Here is a 7,989-nt window from a genome sequence, read left to right on the forward strand (position 1 = left end):
AGCGCACAAAGTATAGTCATCACGATGGGATACCCCATCAAGAAAGCACTAGAAAGTGGGATGTCATCAAGAGAGGCCACATGGTCACAAGAACTGGGGGAGACGAATTCCTACCTAATACGGCAATAAAAGGCCAAGCAGTAGCCAATTTCGTGACCGAATACACAATGTGGACCTACAACAAGACGAAGAAGAGAAAACGAAGAGGAAGATGACCAAGAAGAGAAAGGCTGCCCCCGACGGGCCTGTTTGGAGTCTACACGTGGACAAAACCTCCAATACCCACGTATTAGGCGTTAGAATCATGTCACAGTTTTGGACAAAGAGAAGCTGAGCTATGCACTAGACTTGTAGTTGAAGTAATCCAACAACACAGTGAATTACGAAGCTCTCATAATGAAACTAACCCTTATTGAGAAACTTGAAGTAATAAACCTTAAGATGCACTGCGACTTGCTCCAGGTCAAGGGCGAATACCAAGCCAAAGAGGATAACATGATAGCATACCTCGAGAAGACAAGGAAACACCCGCTCGAATGGTATCAAGAGAAAAAGAAGAATGGCAAGGAAATATCCCTATAGAAATACTAGCACTGAGAACAACATATAAAGAGAGGGTTAACGCAATCACCAAAGATGCCATCCTCACCAATTGGATGACCCCAATAAAAGAATACCTATCCATGAAAAGCTGCCACAAGCTCTAGCCAAAGCCAGACGGATCAACGAATCGCGACCTAGTACATCATGCGGGGAGACGTCCTATACAAGAGATGATTCTCTCAACCAATACTTTGATGCCTCGATAGACCCAATACCATTAGTGTCCTCTGAGAGATCCACGGAGGAATATGTGGCAACCATTCCGTGAAGCAATCCCTAATACAAAAAGCCTTAAAGCAAATATGCTTATGACCAACAATCAACAGAGATGCCCACGACGTAGCAAGGAAATGCGGTAAGTGCCAAAGATTCTCACATGCCTTAAGTCAGCCCCCGACTCCTCTATGGCCCATCTTGGGGGCACTACCCTTTGCAAAGTGGGGAGTCGACATAATCGAAAACTGCCAACGACCCCCGGTAACTGATGCTTCACTACCGTGGCAATTGCTACTTCACGAAATAGGTCGAAGCAGAGTCCTTATCGACAATCACCGAGGCAAACATAACCAAATTCATGTGAACGTCAATAGTATGTCACCACGGCATCCCGACCTCCATCGTCATAGAAAACAACTCCTAATTCGACAAAAAAGAATAATAAAATGATGCGAGAAACTCAAGATTATCAAGACTTTCTCTGCGCCCCGACATTCTCAGGCAAACAGACAAGTCCAAGTCGTGAACAAGAAGATCAATGAAAACCTGAAGAAAAAATTGGAAGAGAAATGGGGCATGGACAGATGAATTTCCCTTTGTCTTTTGGGCATACCAAACGACCACCCGCACGGCCACTGGATACACTCTATTCTCCTTGATACACAGAGTGGAAGCCGTGGTCCCGGTAGATGTAAAAGAGCCGAAACCAAGCAAGGAGACCTTCAACGAGGAAAAGAACAATGAAGCTCTCCGGATGGAGCTCGATGTCATTGAAGAAAGAAGAACCGAAGCATTTGTTGGGAAATAAACCCCTATATATAATCATGCGGAAAAATTAATTACGCTATCTTAAGCTAATTAATATTGATTATATTTAAAACAAGATCTAGTTTTACGAGTTTGTACTATAAAGTTGGAGAAGCAATCAAGCAACCGATAAGAATAATGGTTCGAGGAGACTTACGGGTTGGGCTCACGAACCGAATTCTTCAAGGCTTGTCAGATCCGTCTTCGTTCTTGTACGTTCGTCGATGAAGAGGACTTCCAGATCAGCTTTGAGTCGTCGATGATGACACCGCAGTCTTCTGAAAAGTAATCTCCGAGACAAATAGGACAACTGGGTGGGAAGCTTTCTGTATCTCACTTCGATCTCGAAACCATGGTGTTTCAGATATCACCGTGTTTATGGGATTGGAATTACGGAATTCCGGGGAAAGGGAGAGGGATAAAATTTTCGTCCACTGCCTGGGAGGGAGTGACGAAATTTTTTCCTTAAATTAGGTTTTCATTTCTCTTCCCTTGAACCCCTATTTATAGTAGTATAGTGGAGAGGTTTTAGGAAACCCTAGTCTCGGATTAAAGATCAACCGTTAGATCTTTATTTAAATTCCTATTTTCTCTCTCAACCCTTAGATCATAATATATGATATATTATTCCATAATATCTTCCTTTAAATAAGGAATGTATTTAAAAATGCAATATCTTATTCCCTTTTAAATAGTGAAATAATATCAAATCTAATATTATCTCCTAGATATTAAGAATTTAAATATAGAGAGAATAAATGCAAATATCTTATTTCCTTTTAAATATTATTCTCTCTTTATTTAAATCATGAAAGAGAAAAATTAGGCGTTTTCCCAATATACTCACTATGGGTATTTCGAATTTCATGTGTCCATGAGCAAAGGATTTCGTTTTTGGGCGTTTTCCCAATATACCCACTGTGGGTATGGTCAAATTAATTGCTTCTCCATGGGCCAAGGAATTTCGAATTTTGCAATGCCCATAAGGCCCAATTCAAAATTCAATTAATTATTTACTTGATCCAACAACAAATAATTAATTCCACTATAAATAGTTAATTCGACAAATAAAAAAAATTTCGAATGTATGTTGCTAATCATATTACAACATGTGAGATTATAATAAAAACATTATTATTAGAAAGTTCCTATTCGTCTTTATCGAAGCCGAATCGGGGACAATGGACCTAGTATTTGAAGCTTAATAAATCCGATCAAAAAAAGACGAAAAAAGTAATTTATCTTTTTCGATCGATTCGTCTAATCTTAGTCAATACTCCACCGTGTAAGCTAAGACTGAACTCTCCTTTAATTCTAGAATTATATTTACTCATCGTGACGAGTGTCCACTGATATAGTCAGTACGTGATCAAGATCCTCCAGGTTCAGCCCGTATCGAGAAAAGGTAAATTATTCCGTTATACCTTTCTCATACATATAAGCCTTAAGCATTGTTGTTTCCCCAGCAAAAGATTCTTTCGATCGTTACTAACTTCGAGAGTGCCAGCAATCTATCGGTTCTGGAAACAACCCTTAGGTGAAAGAACATTTACCTTCTTTAAGAAAGGATGGATTCCGTATCTGTGAAACACTCCCTTCTACGATCAAGTCCCAAGTTTCCAAAACATCTGTTTATGCAAACTCAATTGGCCTTTAACGTGATGAATCAAAGAACTAAGTAACAAGACCTAGAAGTCCATGAACACTTCATGATTTAGATCAAGTCTCACTGTGACTATCATAGTGACATCGGCTAGTGTATCATGACGGTGCTTAAACGTCACATCTCAGGCAAGGTCTGTCCAGGTCGTACACTTACCAAAAGTGTAGAATGCTCCCACTAAGTGATCAGCCTTCACTTAGTGTTCGACATATATGATTTTAGATACAACTTTCTAGGCGTGTATCAATCATCGACCATGTTTTAGCATACCGCCCAAACTTAGATGCCCAGCATGTAATCCAGGTTAATACGGAGGTTATGGGGATAGTTGTTATTGATTCTATATATTAATATCAAAATTCAAACCACTAATCATAAATGCTACAGTGTTCTTCTTATCGAATTCAATAATCATTTATCTTCAGCGGGCAATATTCCTAACAGCATTCTCCCGAATGGTCGCTCAAAATAAAGTCATCGAGATGCATTACAATTCCAAAGTGAAGGCATGACACTTCACCGAGGGGTGCCTCGCCATGCGAAAGGTGTTCCAAAACACTAAGGAACAAGGTGCATGAGTGTTTGGTCCAAACTGGAAAACCCCATACAAAGTTCAGAAAGTCATACGCGACGGACATACCTCCTCGAATGCATGGATGGAATAGAGTTGAGGTGACCTTGGACCACCGAACACCTCCGCCAATACTACAAATAGAAAGCTCTCGGTCTATGTCCCTCTAGTCTCCTCCAAGTTAACCTTTTTTCCAAATTACTTTTAAAGAAAAAATGTGTGCGTTTATTTTTCCTTTTCTTGCATTTTGATTTCAAAGATCTAACCTTGCAACAAAGGCTTTCGAGTTCAGCACTACCAACATAGTTTAATGAGAAGTTGTTTTCCGGTTTTACTAACTTGTCTCTTATAGATTCTCATACAATTTTTTACAAATTACATAAAAAAAAAAAGAAACTGTGGGTTAATGGGTTAGCGAAAGATCTCAATGAATTAAAATAAAATATATCAAGAATAAGCGAGAGAAATAATGAGACTTTGAGACTTAGAGAGAGAGAGAGAGAGAGAGAGAGAGATATATATATATATATATAGCGTGAGAGAGAGAGAGAAAATGTACCTTTGGACATGGCGAAAAATGGCGGCGAAGCACATCGTTAGTGGGCGAGTCTCAAGGCATCACTACGCTCAGGGACCTTATATTTGAGAGAGGAAAAGAATGTGAGACATAGAATCATAGAGCGAGATAATGAGGAGGAGAGAGAGAGAGAGAGAGAGAGAGAGAGAGAGAGAGAGAGAGAGAGAGAGACAGACAGAGACAGAGACAGAGACGAACCTTGGGGCGGAGGGACGATGTAGGCATGGTGGTGGTCTCGAACTGAGAAAGAGAAAGAGAGAGAGAGAGCTTGAGAAAGAGAAAGACAGAGAGGCGGAGGAGTGCATAGGACCACGATGGAGCTTTGAGGATCATAATTGAGAATGAGAAGAGAGAGGCGGTTGGAGACTCGGTGGTGGTTAAAGAGAGCAGTGACGAACAACGGCTTGGTGGTCAGAGGCCTGGTGGTGGTCGCGGCGAACAGAGGCTGTAGGAGTGGTCTCGAAGGATAAAAATGAGGCAGAGAGATAGAGAGAGAGGGGCAGAGTGAAGAGTCTAGAGAGAGGCGTAGTGAAGGAGAGAGAGAGTGTGTGAAATTTGGGGGTTTTTTTAGTGAAAAGAGGCGGAGAAGACGAAGTCTTTAAATCGACTTGACCTTGATATTGGATGTGAAAATGCTCAATTGGAAGCGACATGATGTATCCAAAGATCAATTCTATGCGACAAGTCGCATTAAAAACTCACTAAAATAAAACTAGGGAAAATGTTTCCCCGTCATTAACTGAACCAATAATAGAGGGAATTATATCCCGCTCATAACTTTTTTACCTTGGGATGCGACGTTAATAATCCTAATAGAAATGACCTAATTTTGGTGAAGCTCGGTAACTCTTTATGATGCGACTTGTTGCATTCAATGATCGTTTGGATGCGAGTTGCATCCATAAACTGTCTGAAGTTAAAGACGTAATTTGTCCTCTAATAAACTCACACGCACACACATAGTACAAACACACACGCACATAACACAAACATATACAAATACATATACACACATATTACACATAAACACACACACACACTGAAAGCATACACACACGATCAACGTGCACGTGCGCACGCACACAAACACCCATAGAGAACACACAGAACTCACACACGTGTTAAGGTGTGTACCCTAATTGATCAGCTATGGCGACTGATGACTATACTATGATGATTCACTGATTCACATCTGCATGTGATCTAATGAAATTTTTGGAATTTTCTTAATAATAATAATAATTAAAACAAAAACAAACAAATTTGGAAAGTTAAATGTCAGATTTAATTCGTGGTACCTAGTATAGTCTAGTTAATAAAATCGAGATTGCGGTTCAATCCCAAACAAAAAGAAAAAGAAAATGTCAGATTTAATTTTCTTTTTTATGAGGTACAAAGTCTTTGATGGAATACAATTGTAATTATGAAGAAGAATTAACTCGATTCAAATTAAGGTGGATCAGATGGAACTTTAACTTCAAGCAAAAAATTAAAACAGTGAACGCAATAAATAAATAATATTGAACATTAGAAATTTAGAGTAAATCTTTTAACTAAGATTGCACGAATTAGAGAAACTCTTCATTTCATTCATATTTACAAGAAATATCGGCTCATTTTTACACTGGACCAGAAAGAATTAAAAAAAAAAAAAAATCGCAGCTATTAACTTTTTTCAGTGGCAGTGGTCAAGTTCTTCAGATAACCATAAGTTGAGAATAGCCCATAGACGGGTGAGGAGATAACGGTGACAATGGAGGGACGGTGAAAACGCCCTTGACGTCAGATTCCCAAACGGCCATCCAATTTGACGGCGTTAATGGCATGTCCTTCAAGTAACTTAAAGCGTCAACTTTCGTTAACCTCTCCTTCTTCACCGTCTTCACTTCCTCTACCACTTCCTCTTCACGACGTCTTTTCGTCGTTTCAACAGCCTTGTTGTCGTTTATCTTCAGAGTCTCGCAATGGTGGTTGTCGTTTGAGAACTTTCCAGCCTCCAAAGGGAAATTGAGAATTGCTTTGGAGCCTCGAAGCCTGAAAGCCGCGCTGTCATAGGCTTTCGCGGCTTCGATAGCCGTGTCGAAGGTTCCGAGCCAAACCCTAGTTCCTTTCCGGGTCGGGTCTCGGATCTCCGCCGCGAACTTCCCCCATGGCCTTCGCCGGACTCCTCGGTAGTGGCGCTGCTCTTCCTCTTCACCGGCCGCCGGCGCTGTTGGCATCGGAGGGTTCGCGGCGGCGAATTGGATCCACTGCTGCGTCGTCTTCTCCGGGAGCGACACGGTTAAAGACTTCTTCCGGTTCGTCGGAGAGTTCGGATCCGCCTGTTTGGCTGGCCCCACTGGGATTTGGGGCTTCGACTTAATTAATTGGTGACTCATACCAAGGGGTTTCGGTGAGGTCAAGTCTACCAGTTCAGGTTTAAATTCGAATTCAAAGTCGAAATTGAAATCGAAATCGAGGTCGAAAATGGGAGATATAGGTTTTTGAATGTGAATTACAGGAGAGAGATCTCCGAGCAAGTGTTGCTTTATCAGGTCGAGATTCGAGGTTTGGTCAAGGTATGTCATGACTGAACTAGCTTACTGACTCAAGTTTTAATCTTTAGAAGAGGAGAGGGAGAGAAATGGATTATGAAAGTTGAACTTGAAATGAGAGATATATAAAGAGACGAGAATGTGTCAACTATTAAGGATGACTTTTTGGTAATCACTTTCGTCGCTCTCTCGTTTGCTTAAGAAGAACCTTCATCGCGTTGTCCGATTCTATACAACTTGCTAGTTTTTAATTAATATAAATGCTTTTGTTGTGACAAATGTTTTTAAATGGTTTGTGTGGCAATTAGTAGCCGCTGGATTGGATTTAGATTCAAAGTCAAAATACTCATCATACGGCTCTATGGTGTTCATTCTCCTCACTGAAATTACTATTTGATACTTCAAATTTTGAAGCATCAATCATCTTAGGCAACGGTAGCAAACGGAAGTACACTTTTTATTTTTATACTTTTCGAAGCTTAATAGAAATGCTACTTCCGATAAATTTAAAATTGGATTTCGAATTTAACGGAAATAGTATTTACGTTAAGCTTATTGTAAATTATAATTTCTGATAATTTTCTGTAAATTAAAAAAAGAAAAAAATCAATTTAATTGGAAATAGAAAGAAATTAAAAATGTTAAACTTTTGAAACAAGTGCTAATACGTAAAATAAAAAAAAAGAGTAATAATTTTTCGAAAACGGCCTCGTTATAGAAATGGAATCTTGCGCTTTTTCAATACTTCCACTCTCAAATCATGCATCACTTTATCAATGTCTTTATTCTTCCTTTCTAAGCAAAGCAAAGTTCCGGGAAGATTCTCGCACACATTCTTCTCCACGTACATGACGTCCACATTGTGCTTAAACTTCACATCTAACCAATATGACAACTTTGGGGATTAAACATGTTGGTATCGGTCACGAACAATAGCTCCGACACCAAATTGTAGTGAAATGCCCTTATTGAGAATACATATCCATATAACCGTGTGGAATATAAAAAATCACGCTAT

General features: G+C 39.7%; 1 pseudogene; it reads right to left on the bottom strand.

Annotated features, from left to right (window-relative positions):
* Positions 1-5,926: 5,926 nt before the first annotated feature.
* LOC149404602 (ethylene-responsive transcription factor ERF105 pseudogene) lies at positions 5,927-7,088 on the bottom strand (annotated as a pseudogene).
* Between the last annotated feature and the right edge of the window lie 901 nt (positions 7,089-7,989).

The sequence above is a fragment of the Urtica dioica genome, chromosome 2 (assembly GCF_054948205.1).
Source record: "Urtica dioica subsp. dioica isolate 48M chromosome 2, U.dioica_male_clone48M_v1_H2, whole genome shotgun sequence".
Classification (NCBI taxonomy): domain Eukaryota; kingdom Viridiplantae; phylum Streptophyta; class Magnoliopsida; order Rosales; family Urticaceae; genus Urtica; species Urtica dioica.